Source organism: Capsicum annuum, chromosome 4 (assembly GCF_002878395.1).
Source record: "Capsicum annuum cultivar UCD-10X-F1 chromosome 4, UCD10Xv1.1, whole genome shotgun sequence".
Lineage (NCBI taxonomy): Eukaryota > Viridiplantae > Streptophyta > Magnoliopsida > Solanales > Solanaceae > Capsicum > Capsicum annuum.
Genome location: NC_061114.1, coordinates 10826329 through 10840334, shown reverse-complemented (window position 1 = coordinate 10840334; position 14006 = coordinate 10826329).

Below are 14006 nucleotides of genomic sequence, written 5' to 3'. Positions count from 1 at the left end.
AATATTAATAAAAATACAAAAGATCCATATATTATTAATATTAATTTCTCAAAACATAAAATATACATATACAACATTCATACATTCATAACACAACTACCTTATCCCATTTTTTCTCTCCTCTTATTATTTCAGCAACGATAGTGCCAGTGTGCGTATAGTGATGATTCCAGCGATTTATCACTGTTTCTCGGCGAGATCTGAGGTGTAGAGGGGTCGATGGCACGGGACCGATACAATCATGGGTGGCTGGTCGTCGATGAGAGAGGGGGGACGATGGTAGCGTCGATTTGGGGTGGTTCGCCGGCCTGGTTATACCGGAAATGGCGACAGCGGCACCAGAAAAAGAAGAGGAAAAGGGTGGTGGTGGCGCGTTGGCGTGATCCGGCGGGTTTTCAACAAATTTGGGTTTGGTCAAATTTAGTCGTTAATTTTATTTTCAGTTGGGTTATCCGATGACTGTTACTGATTGTCGGACTGGTGGTAGTCATCGACTACGGTGGTGTGGCGGTAGTGGAGGAGGGAGGGGATAGGTCCGACGGGTTTTATCCATTTTTCGGCGAAGAGGATCGCCGGAATTGCAACGGAGAGATTTTTTTTAATGGTTTCTGATCTGGTTTTGAAGGCAAATGCCACATTCCGATGAGGGAACGATTCCAGCAAGAGTGGTTTCGTGATTAATTTTTTATTTTTTATATTTTTCTATTTTTTATCCCCGTATGTGCATGTGGATCTGCTATCTGATAAAAGAAAATTGAAGAATGTGTGTAATGTTTCCTACTATGTATATGAATGTGGATCTGTGTATATAAAAAAAATGGATTTTATGACTGTGTTTATATGATCTGTGTAAAAGAAAAATATACATTTTCGATTACATATTTCTTAATTTCTAGACTTAAATTTATTACTCATATACATATTTAGCAAAATATGATGCATAAAATTATATCATTACATATTTACAAACAAATAACATCTTGAATAATCCATTCACGCTTTCCAATAATAAAATTGATAACGTAAATAATACAGGATTAAACAAGAACCTGTAGTGAAATAATTCAAATGATGAACAAAGAAACTCGTCACCGAAAACTTCAACAGAACTCTAACTTTCACTCTTTTTCTTCTTTTCTTCTTCTTCTTCTCTGATGTTGTTATTCTTTGGTGTTCAATCTTTTTTCTTCTCCTTTTTTTTAATCAGTATCTGTTGATAAGATCATGTACGTAGTATATATTTAAATAATGGATTTAGAGGGTGGGAACGGTTATTTTTTAGGAGGGAACTATCCATCGACAGATAAGGCAGAGCATTTTTGGACTAAATCAGTGTGCTATAGCTCGCAGTTCCAGGGTGGTCCCGGGGTCCGAGCGTGTTGTGAGATGAAAATCAACTGAGGCATGCAAAGGAGCTGGAGGGTGGCCTAATGTGGGCCGTTGGGGTGGGCATGGCTATTTTGGTGGTCAAACAGGTGAAAAGGCTCAAACGGGGTATTTAAAAGCCAAATCGGTGTGCTATAGCCCATAGTTCCCGGGGTAGGCCTGATATTCGAGCATGCTGTGGGACAAAAATAGACCAAGGTGTGCTAAGGATGCTGGGGAGCGACCTAGTGTGGGCCGTTGGGATGGGCGAGGCCATTTAGTTGGTCAAACAGGCAAAATATTACCAAATCGATGTGCTATAGCCCACGACTCTAGGAGTGGGCTTGGGGTTCGGGTGTGCTGTTGGTTAAAAAATGATCGAGGCGTGCCAGGGAGGTTGGGGAGCATCCTAGTATGGGCCATTGGGGTGGGCGGGGCTATTTGGGTGGTTAACTGGCAAAATAACGCGAACGGGGTATTTTTGAGCCAAATCAGTGTGATATAGCCTACGGTTTTGGGGGTTGCCCATGGTTTTGAGTGTGCTATGGGCAAAAAATAGACTAGGGCATGCCAGAAAGGCTGGGGAGAAGGCAAGTTTAGGCCTTTGGGGACGACAGGCTATTTTGGTGGTCAAACGGGTGAAACTGTATGAATGAGGCATTTTCAGACCAAATTGGTGTGCTATAGCCCATGATTCATAGGGTGGTCCTGGTGTCCGTGCATGCTGTGGGCTGAAAATTGACGTGGGCATGCTAGGAAGGCTGGGGAGCAACCTAGTATGGGTCTTTGGGGTAGGCGGGACCATTTAGGTAGTCGAACGGGTGAAACAGTGCAAACAGGGCATTTCAGGCTAAATCAGCGTGTTATAGCCCACAATTCTGGGGATGGGTCCAGGGTCAGGGCATGTTATGGGCCAAAAATTGACTGGGTATGCCAGGGAGGCCGGGGAGCGGCCTAGTATGGTTCTTTGTGGTGGGCGGGGCCATTAGGGTGTCAACTGGGCAAAACGAGGCGACTTGGGCATTTTCGCGCCAAATCGATGTGCTATAGCCCACGGTTTCGGGGGTGGCTCAGGGTACGGGAGTGCTGTGGGCTAAAAATTGATCGAGGCATGCATAAAGGCTGGGGAGCGTCCTAATGTAGGCCGTTAGGATGGGCGGGGGTAAGACATTATTTTTGACTTTCCAATTATTTGAAGGGTATGAAAAAAAAATAAAAAAGGAAAAATGTGATCGAGTCCTGTTTTTGGATATCCTACCTATCCCGAGTTATAAGGGAATCAGGTCACGTGTAGTTCAAAGGTAATTTGGTGAGAGAGAAAAAAAATTAAAGTCGTATGAGATTCCGTCGAGTTTTCGGTTGACGACTTCTGCCTTTTACATTCAACTGACTTATAAAAACCAAAAATGAAAAATACAAGTAAAAATTCCAATCTCTAGAATCTTGATTCAAGCTTTTACGACTTGAATTTGAAAATTCACCCTATTCTTCAGGTGGGCTCCTGTACTTCCAATTTCTTCATCCTGTTTTTCAGGCGGGCTCCTGGACTTCCTTTTCTTCACCCTGTTCTTCAGGCGGGCTCCTGGACTTACTTTTTCTTTACCCTGTTCTTCAGGCAGGCTCCTGAACTTCCTTTTTCTTCAGGTGGGCTTCTGGACATACAATTTCTTCACCTTGTTCTTCAAGCGGGCTCCTGGACTTCCTTTTTTTTCACCCTGTTCTTCAGGAGGGATCTTAGACTTACAATTTCTTCACCCTGTTCTTTAGGCGGGCTCTTGGACTTACAATTTCTGATTTTCACATATGTTCCTGAACTTAAAATAAAAGGTAAAACAGAAAAATAATATCCCATTTTTCAGGAGGGTCCTAAGCAAAAGTAAATTCCCATTCTTCAGAAGGGTCCTGTACAAAAATAAATTCCCATTCTTCAAGAGGGTCTTGAGCATAAAATAAATTTCCATTCTTTAGGAGGGTCCTGTCCCATTCTTTAGGAGGGTCCTGAACATATAATAAATTTCCATTTTTCAGAAGGGTTCTGTCCCATTCTTCAGGAAGGTCCTGAACAAAAAATAAATTCCCATACAACACACATAAAATTTTTGCCCCAGTTTGTACTGGAAAAATTTATGTGTCACGGGATCTTAATATATCTCTCAAAGAATAAAGTTTACCATGATCGAGATCCAGCATCGAATGCTGTAACCATGCTTCTTGCATTGAGAGAAGTATGAAATCGCATCCTTTATCTGAAAATAATTATTTCATCTCTGTTCCAAACAAAGAAAAATTATGAGTTTTTAAAACATGTGGTGGTTGGTTTGTGGCATTTGGCTTTTGAAGTGGCCGATCTCGCACTTTTCATGCCCAACTCTTTTCCAATCCATGATAATATTCATTGAATTGTCATACTCCTGACTCAAAATTCTGATTACTAAGATCTTCAACTCAAATTATGTTTTCGTTGTATGATGATTCTGAGTTTAGTTTCCAATACATCCCTTAGATTTTCACGAGGTTAAAATGGTCAAATCACAATCATCTTGAGTACCTTACTTTTACTTTGAAATGTTGTCTCTGTGCATCAACCCTTTGTCTTGCTTTGTACCCTTAAAGGAGTTGGTAGCGAGTTTGGAGTCCTTTCTCATTCGACCCAACGTGAATTTGACTCAAAAGACAACAAAATTTTTTCGTTTGATGACAAGGACACAAAAAATCAAAAATTAAAATAAAACAAAATGAAAAAGACAATAGGCATCTCTTTCTCAAAACAAAGAGAAAACTTTTCTGAATGTGGAAACTGATTTTGGTGGTTATGACATGCATTTTGAATCAAACAGCCAGATCTACCCACATCAATCATTTGTCAACTTTTGCCCACTTATTGAATTTGAAACTAAGCCATTGTTGAATTTATTCACTCTAAATTACTATCCTCCTTCGGCTTGTGGCACCTCGTTGGGTTTTTGCCATTAAGCCTATCTCATTTTCATTTCTGTCTCAGCTCACAGTCGTCTTATGGTGCCCGAAAGGGTTTTCACCAATAAGGCTCTTTCAATTTTATTTATTTTATTTTTTTTAATAAACACCCAAAATATGAAATATCATACACTCATAACATGTTTAGCCTTGACATTCTCAAAGATTGATCCGAAGGTCTTTCTTTGGTTGCAACTTGGCTTTTGGATAGGGTTAGAAAGAAAGATCGGAATGAGGCTAAAAAATTTATATAACATTGGGTGAAACATACAACTTTTGAAATCGATTCTTTTAAGAAAATAAATTTTTGCCCCAATTTTATTTCATTCTAGGTAATTTGAATTTTCTTTTGGTTAGACCGAACCCCAGAGTAGGGCTGCCTACGTATCTTGTCATAGCAAGAATCAGGTCAAACGTAGTTCATGCAACATCATTCTTTTGCTTGATTTTGATTTTTTGATTGATTGATTTTTTTTTTCAATCCTTTTTTTTAACCTTTTTTTTTTTTTACTTTAATTTGATTCCAAAAGAGGGTACGAAGAAAAATAATAGCTCAAAGGGGTAAGCAAAGGTCTATATATTATTCGGATCGTAGACCAAAATGCCTTCATAATTTCAATCTTTAAAAATGGAAGTACAAAACATACATAACATAATTGTACATGAATATCATACATAATATCTTTTAATTGCATCAGCATTGACCGGTGTTCCCTCCATTTTGCCTTCTACATTAGTCAGATATAACGCGCCATTAGGTAACACTTTCTTCACCATGAATGGTCCATGCCAATTAGGAGAAAATTTGCCTTTAGCTTTAATCTGATGAGGAAGGATGCGTCTTAGTACTAACTGACCAACTTCAAAATGTCTGTGATGCACCTTTTTGTTATATGCTCATGCCATTCTCTTTTGGTATAGTTGTCCATGACATACTGATGTCAATATTTTTTTTATCAATCAACCTTAATTATTCCAAACGAGTCTTGACCCATTGGTCTTCATCAATTTCAGCTTCCGCAACTACTCGAAGAGATGGAATCTCAATCTCTGCAGGTATAACTAATTCAGTTCCATACACCAACAAGTAAGGAGTTGAACCAATTGAAGTTCGAATTGTAGTACGATAACCCAACAAAGCAAAAGGTAACTTTTCATGCCATTGTCGGGAACCCTGCACCATCTTACGGAGTACTTTCTTTAAGTTCTTGTTGGCAGCTTCTACAACTTCATTCGCTTTTGGATGATAAGAAGTTGAATTTCGATGCATAATCTTAAATTGATGGCACACTTCTTGCATCAGATGGCTATTGAGATTCGCAACATTATCTGTGACAATTGTCTTTGGAGTGACGAAACGACAAATGATGTTGGAGTGAATAAAATTGACCACCACTTTCTTTTTCACTGAATTGAAAGTAGCTGCTTCCACCCACTTTGTGAAATAATCAATGACTACCAAGATGAACCTATGTCCATTCGAGGCCTTTGGTTCAATTGGTCCAAGTACGTCCATTCCCCAAGCCATAAAAGGCCATGGAGCAGTCATTGTATGCTACTTAGATAGAGGGGAATGTATTAAGTTTTTGTGTACCTGGCATTCATGATATTTACGAATGAAATTAATGGAATCTTTCTCCATGGTAAGCCAATAATAACCTGCTCGGAGTATTTTCTTTGCCAAAACATACCCACTCATATGTGGTCCACAAATCCCAGAATGTACTTTAGTCATGATTTTTGAAGCTTCTTTAGCATCTACGCACCTCAGAAGTCCCAAATCAGGAGTCCTCTTATACAAGATTCCTCCACTTAAGAAAAATCCACTAGACAAACATCGAATGGTTCTCTTTTGGTTACCATCGGCATGTACAGGATATTTCTCAGTCTGAATATATTCTTTGATATCATAGAATAACGGCTCCCCATCAAGTTCTTCTTCAACCACATTGCAATATGCATGTTGATCATGAATCTGTATATGCAAAGGGTCAATATAAGTTTTATCGGGATGTTGAAGCATCGAAGATAAGGTTGCCAAAGCATCATTAATCTCATTATGAGCTCTGGGAATGTGTTTGAATTTTACTGATACAAATAGTTGACAAAGATCTTGCAAACAACCTCTATATGGTAGGAGTTTTGAATCACGAGTCTTCCAATCTCCTTGGATTTGGTGGACTAATAAATCTGAATCTCCTAATACTAACAGTTCTTGGACCCCATGTCAATGGCTAATCTCAATCCCAGAATGTAAGCTTCATATTCTGCCATATTATTGGTACAGTAGAATCGAAGTTGGGCTGTTATAGGATAATATTGTCCTGATTCAGAAATAAGAATTGCTCCTATCCCCACTCCTTTTACATTAGCAGCTCCATCAAAGAACAACTTCCAGCCTGAATGGCAGTCTTCAGAAATAACTTCATCAACATACAACACCTCTTCATCTGGAAAATAAGTCTTCAATGGCTCATATTCCTGATCAATAGGATTTTCAGCCAAATGATCCGCCAAGGCTTGAGCTTTCATTGCAGTTCATGTCACATAAACAATATCAAACTCTGTGAGCAACATCTACCATTTTGTGAGTCTGCCTGTGGGCATAGGTTTCTAAAAATTATACTTTAAAGGATCCATACGAGAGATGAGGTAAGTAGTCTAAGATGACAAGTAATGTTTCAGCTTTTGGGATACCCAAGTTAAGGCGCAGCACGTCTTCTCAAGAAGAGTGTACTTAGCCTCATAAGTGGTAGACTTTTTGCTGAGGTAGTAGATGGCTTGTTCTTTTCTGCCCCTGATATCATGTTGACCCAATACACATCCAAAAGAATTATCTAACACAGACATGTACAATATCAAAGGTTTGCCTGGCTCTAGAGGAACCAAAATAGGCGGATTCGACAAGTACTTCTTAATTCTATCAAATGCCTCTTGAAATTCTTCAGTTCATTCAACTTTAGCATTCTTCTTCAACAACTTGAATATTAGCTCGCAGGTTGTCATAAGCTGAGAAATAAATCTACTGATATAATTCAATCTTCTAAGTAAACTCATCACCTCCATTTTGTTCTTGGGTGGAGATAAATCTTGAATAGCTTTTATTTTTGAAGGATCTAACTCAATACCGTGTCGACTGACTATAAACCCCAAGAGTTTTCCCAATGGAACTCCAATTGGTTAAGTTTGAGATCATACCTTCGAAGTCTTTCAAAGAATTTTCTCAAATTTTTGACATGATCAGATTGCTCTCTTAACTTAATGATCATGTCGTCCACATAAACTTCAATTTCTTTGTGCATCATGTTATAACATATTGTGTTCATTGCCCTCATGTAAGTTGCCCCAGCATTCTTTAGTCCAAAAGGCATCACTCGATAACAATATGTCCCCCATGGCATAATAAATGATGTATTTTCCGCATCTTCTAGATCTATAATAATCTGGTAATACCCCGCATAACAATCTACAAAAGACGCAAGATTATGTTTGGCACAATTATCTAATAAAATATGGATATTGGGATGTGGAAAATTATCTTTTGGACTTGCTTTATTTAAATCACGATAATTAACACACATTCGAACTTTGCCGTCTTTCTTTGGAACAGGGACAATATTTGCCAACCAAGTAGGATACTAGGCCACTCGAATGACTTTAGCCTCAAGTTTCTTCATGATTTCCTCTTTAATTTTTACACTCATGTCAGTTTTGAGCTTTCTTAGCTTTTGCTTGACAGAAGGAAAAGCAGGATAAATTGGCAACTTGTGAACTACCAAATTAGTGCTCAAATCGGGCATATCATCATAAGGCCACACAAAGATGTCTTTATACTCATGCAAATCTTCAATTATAGCTTTCTTTTGTTGTGGTTGAACATATACACTTATCTTAGTCTCCCTAATATTTTCATGATCTCCTAAATTGATCGCCTCAGTTTCTTCCAAATTGGGATTTGTCTTATTCTCAAACTGTTTGAAATCTTTGCTTATATCCTCAAATGTTTCTCCTTCATCGTATTCAACTTCTTTATTTATTATTTCATAATTAGATTGGGTTTTTAAATCTGGTTGACAATTCTTCATGCATGTCATATCATTAGAATCGGTATAGAAAGAACTATATGATAGAAAATAAATAAATAAAAATCAGACTCAAAATAAAACGAAGGAAAAAAAACATAGATAGAAAGAGTTTTAGCCTCAAATACCAAGTTTAAAGTTTTGAATTACAATCCTAGAATGATTCAAATTATAGGAGTAAAAACAAACAAACTACTAAGACTGTAAGAAAAACAAACAAACTACCAAGACTCCTTTATAATAGGGAGAGGAGTGGCCTCCCAATTGTTAAGCTGGACATCAGGGCCGATAAACTGCGCATCTGCATTGCTGGTACCTTCCCCAATTTCAATCATATCAGCTTCAATGAACATATTCTGAAAAAGGCCAATCAACTCTATATCATCATCATTCATTGATTCTGCAGCAAGTAACTTGGAGGATCCAACGACACTGAATTTGATGAAAGACTCGTGAAGTGGCGGTATCGGCTTGGTAAGTGACCATGAATCTTTCTTATGCTTTTTAGCCTTCTTTATATCTTCAGCAGTAGGCTCGTATCCCAAACCAAAAGTACCAAAGTTCTCATAGAGGTTTATCGGATGAACTATGCCTTGCAAAAACATTCCTAGACCTTTTCCTGGTTTGAAACCATGCTTCAACATTTCATTCACTACCATAACCGATGCAAAGGACAATTGTGGCCTTGCGATGAGATTTCCCTCGAAGATATGCTCAACAGCCACTACCACAGAAGCTTGATAAATTAACACATTATTTGTAACATCTTCTTTGAGAGAGGAAACGAAGTAGTCTTTATACATGGATAAATCTCCTTCACCATTAACAATTATTTCTTGCCTGTCGTGTCAAATTTGACCATTTGATGCAATGTTGATGTGACTGCTTTAGCCCTATGAATCCATGGCCTTTCCAATAACATATTATATGAAGTTTCAATGTTCAGCACTTGGAAATCCATAGCAAACTCCACAGGTCCAATTGTCAATATAAACTCTATTTCACCAATGGTATCAGTTTTTGATCCGTCAAAACCTTTGATGCATACATTATTAGGTCAGATCCTTTCCATATTAATATTCAACTTTCAAAAAGTTGACATAGGGAAAATGTTAGCGCTTGATCCTCCATCAATTAACACTCAAGTGACGATGAAATGTCCATATTTCACAGAAATGTACAGACCTTTGTTATGCTCAGTACCTTCTATAGGCAATTCATCGTCTGAGAAAGTAATTTTATTTGCTTCAAGGATCCTTCCAACAATTTTTTCAGCTGATTCACTCTAATCTCACTGGGAACACATGCTTCATTAAGAATCTTCATTATAGCTTGCGGTGCTCGTTTGAATGTATCAATAATGACAATAAAGAAATCTGTGCTGGTGTCTTCTTCAATTGTTCTACAACAGAATGTTCTGGCAATTTCATTTTCTTTAAGAATTCTTCAATTTCTTCATCAGTGATAGGCTTCTTGACTGCCATTTGTTCTTCACCGCCTTGTTTATTCTTTCTTAACTCTACTGGAGCATAACATCTTCCAGATCGAGTTAAACTCTCTACTTTATCTATATCTTCAGTCACTTTTTCCCCTTGTGCATCACTACAACGCGATCATAATTCCAAGAGACTGCCTTAGTATCAACCATAGGCAGCTGTGACACTAGTTTAATAACAATAGGAGCTGTGGGAGTTACTTTTATGATTAAAATAGGCTTATTGGATCTTCCGGGAATAATGAGTTTTGGTTTTATTTGAGTTGACCCAATATTTTCTGAAATCTCTTTCCTTACCACCAAGGGAACATTCGATGATTCGGGTTTTGTTATCATCACCTCCACTTCTGCAGGCTTTTCTTTAGTCAAATCCATAATATTTGCTGATTTTTCCGAATCAGTTTAATTTTAATGATCGGCTTAAAGGATATTGTATTATCTTCACCACTGAGTATCACTTTGAGCATGTTTGTTTCTTTATGATCTACCAGCAAATTTTGATTGATATTTAGAGCGTCTGGACTTTCTACCATGATTTTTTAGGTATTATCAACTCTTGAATGGCTCTTTTCAGATACTAACATTTCTCTGTGTCGTGCCCAGGGGCATCAGAACAGGATTCACATCTTCTAAAATAGTCCAAGTTCTTTGGAGGAGGATTCAGGATCCTTCTCTCAATTGGATTTAAAACATTCATTTTTCTCAGCCTACGAAATAAACTGGTGTAACATATTCCAATATGAGTGAAATTATCTTTTACCATGTTATACCTTTTGAAATCTGCTCTAGGCTAGAAATTAGACCTGGGAGGGCCTCTTTGAACTTGTGGGACCGGTAGATGATTTTGGATGGCTAATGTACTCCACTGCGGGTAAGAAGGAACCCGAGCATATGGTTGTGCATTGTAAATAGGATATTGAGGTGAAGGAACAAAACACAAGGGATTTTATGTGTATGGTTGATGCGCACCCCTCCAATGTTGTCGTGGACTTGGCACGACAGTTGCTACATCCTCTTTTCATTTCTTTCCCCGAAACTTTCTGCACCACTTTGAATTGCCTGCGTTGTTTATTTCAAAGAGGCTTGGCTGATGATATTTCCTGATTTTATTCCATTCTCTACCATTTCTCCAACTTTAATAACTTCAGTAAATGTACTTTCAATTGTAGAAAGTAAGTGATAGAAATAACAGGTTCTTGTGCTTGCAAAAATATATCAATCATTTTAGATTCCTTTACCGATGGTCTGACTCTTGAAGACTACTCTCTCCATCTGATAGCATATTCTTGGAAATTTTCAGTCATATTTTTCTCATGTTGGCAAGCGTAGTGCGATCTGGCACTATCTCAATGGTATATTGAAATTGTTGAACGAAATCCCAAGCCATATCATCCCATACGTGCCAACGGGAAATGTCTTTATCAATGAACCATTCGGAAGCTATCCCTGTAAGGCTTTCTCCAAAGTAAGCCATCAATAATTCTTTTTTTCCTCCTGCTCTCCTTAATTTATTGTAAAACTTTTTCAAATGAGCTAAGGATCGCCGTGTCCTTCATATTTGTCAAACTTTGTCATTTTGAACCCTATCGGCAAATGGACATCAGGAAACATACACAAATCCTTGTATGAAATACTTTTTGGTCCACCTAATCCTTGCATATTTCTCATACTCTGCTCCAAGCTTCTAACTTTTCTGGCCATCTCCTCCTATTCCTCATTCTTAGCAATCTTCTTAATCACGATAGGAGTATTATGTTGATGAACATGATAAGGTGGATTTTGGGATTTGAAATTCATTTCAGGAGGATATAACATATCATGACTTGGTTTTCCCATATTTTTCAGAACTGTCAGTTGAGTACCCATAGTAGCTAGTGCTACAGAAGTAAAAAATGGGTTATTTGTGACAGACGAATTCGGTGGGTGCATGGTAGAAGTACCTGCAACTCCAGACATATTAGAAAATGGGCCAAATACTGGTGGGTAAAATGGATTACTAGTTTGAGCTAGGTCAGAATTTGGATCATTTGAAGTCGAAAGTCCAGGGATTGAAGAAGGCGGGGCTTGTCTATTTAACCAAGCTTGGTACATCTCCGCCATCTATTTTTTCAATGACTTTATTTCTTCTATTGATGCTACTTCCTGTGAAATCAACTGATTTTGCTCTTCTTCACTATCAGACCCTATACCTTCTCTGCGGGTCATTTTTCTTTTACCCTTGTATCTGGTGTTATATGGATGTGATGCCAGTTTAAACCACAAACTAACCACCAGTTACTTTATCTTTCTGTAACCAAGTAGCAAACGGGTGAGTGCTATATTTTTAACACATTATAATGCCAAGTTATATGTCATGCTTCTATATGCATTTTTCAATTTATCATGGAAGGCTTTGTGTTTTATTATGGCTTTTCTAGGCATATTTTCTTTTTTAAAAGTTATGGTTGAACCCTTTGGAGGGTTACCTACGTATCATGCTAGGACATGAATCAGATCTTGCGTAGTTCGGGAGGAATTTAACAAAATAATTTTTTTTTAATTATTATTGAAGAAAATAAATAAAGTGAGTGAAGTAAAACATATGTAATATATATAGAAATAAACAGTCAACTTCATTACATTCTATAATATAAATACGACAAAATAACTGACCCAACTCCTAAAATAAAACCTACTAACTAACATCTAAAAACTAAAAGACATAAAATCTAAACAAGAAGTTTTAAAACTGAAAATGAAAAACTATGACAAAGAAAACAACTATCCACTCAAGGAGACTTCAGTTTAATATGTCCTCCCAAACTCAAATATATGTCCTCCAATGAAGTAGTGAGATGCTGTGCGAAAGCTGTTACTTATGCCAAAAAGTCCTCACGATCCAACTACTGATAATCCAAACCCATTCTGGAAGTATCTTGTGCTACACGGCGGACTTTCCCTCGAAGGGAACTGAAGGCCTGATCCCATTCCTGGGCCTGTCGATCTCAAAAATCAACCATCTCTCTTACACGTTGTTCACGAGCAGAAGCAACCTCCAACTGTTCTCGCAATATTCCTCTTTCACGGATCCTCTGAGATCTCTCTCGATCAAATTCTTCTTGCATGTTCTTTTCAACCTCTTGCAGTTGCTGCTGGCGAGATGCGGCAAGTTCTACAACGTGTGACCCTCTAGTGGTAGCCAATTTGATTTATCCCCGAAGTGCGACCTCAATATCTGCTGATTTAGCTTTCTCTTCAGCAAATTTCCTTTGTTATTTGTCTATTTTTGCCCTGACATGCTCTAATTCTGCTCTCAAAGCTTGGTTGGCCTCATGATGTTCTGGCATGGCTCTCTCAATCCCTATCCTGATTGTAGCTTCTTGATCAATAGGTCCCCTAACCGATCTTTCTAGTCTGACTGGCTGACTCGACTGTTCTTCAAACCATTCATGGTAATCTGGGTGCACTTCTTCTTTCTCACACTCTATGACCATCATTTCAATCCCCATGATATGACAACCCTCCCAAATCTACTGGACCAATTCCTCCGGAAGTGGGATCTCTGGTCTGACTTCAAATAAAAACTCGATCATATTTTTCATAATGGGAATTATTTGACGTCTTCTTAGCTGACGTAAAACTCTCAATGGAACATACGGTTGAACACCCCAAATACCCATCAATAATAAGAGTGGTCGAATGACAAAACTATGTATGACTTGCCTCCAAGGAACCAAGGGAGATTCCAAGTGATTTTATCTGCTGTCAGAGAACGAAAAAGCTTATCCCAATCTCTAACTCCTTCTGGGCATTTATATTTCTCTAACATTTCTTCATAATCTTTGATGCGATTGAATCTTTCAGGATTAAATCTTTCCATTGTAGGACGTCGATAGAGAAGTTCCAAAATCCACATCTGTAACAAGATATTGCATCCCTCGAAAAAACTCTTTCCTTTCTGATAAACGGTCAAAGCACGATAGATATCTGCCAGGATCATTGATACCATAGTGTAATCTTTCTTAATCAGTATCTGTACCACCCCTGCTAAACGAATATTAATTTTTTCTTCTCTCCTTGGGAAAATCATAGTGCCTAAAAAGGCTACC